A 376-nucleotide genomic window follows, 5' to 3' on the forward strand; every position below is an offset into this window, starting at 1 on the left:
CTCCCTAGGGTGACAACGCTCCTCCATAGCTACAGTACAGTGAGTGAGCGTTGTCACCCGAGCACAGGAAGTGCTATTGGATCACCAGGATGTACATCAAGGGAAATGAAATGAATGCGGCCGTCACATCTGAGGACTGGAGAGCGGGAACGTCATATTGTAGGTTTGGATACATTGTAAGCGACGGCGGTGTTACCGAAGAGGAAACAATGTATCGTTACACAGGAAGCGGACACACCAGATCTCTGATCTCCCCATGTATGCGACATGGACATATCTATACATTATATCCTCATCCCGCCGCGGACCGGCGACGCAGGAGACGCGCTCATTATTATGCGGAGGAGCCATTAGCGGCGCCGCGGGAATACAACTC

The 376-nt window shown here is 52.1% G+C and overlaps 1 protein-coding gene across 1 annotated transcript in view; it reads right to left on the bottom strand.

The window, feature by feature from the left end:
• The window catches only part of SULF2 (sulfatase 2), a 29,335-nt gene that overhangs the window by 27,295 nt on the left and 1,664 nt on the right, over nt 1–376 (bottom strand).

This window comes from Nanorana parkeri, unplaced genomic scaffold, assembly GCF_000935625.1.
Source record: "Nanorana parkeri isolate BGI_ZX_2015 unplaced genomic scaffold, ASM93562v1 scaffold1279, whole genome shotgun sequence".
NCBI classification, from domain to species: domain Eukaryota; kingdom Metazoa; phylum Chordata; class Amphibia; order Anura; family Dicroglossidae; genus Nanorana; species Nanorana parkeri.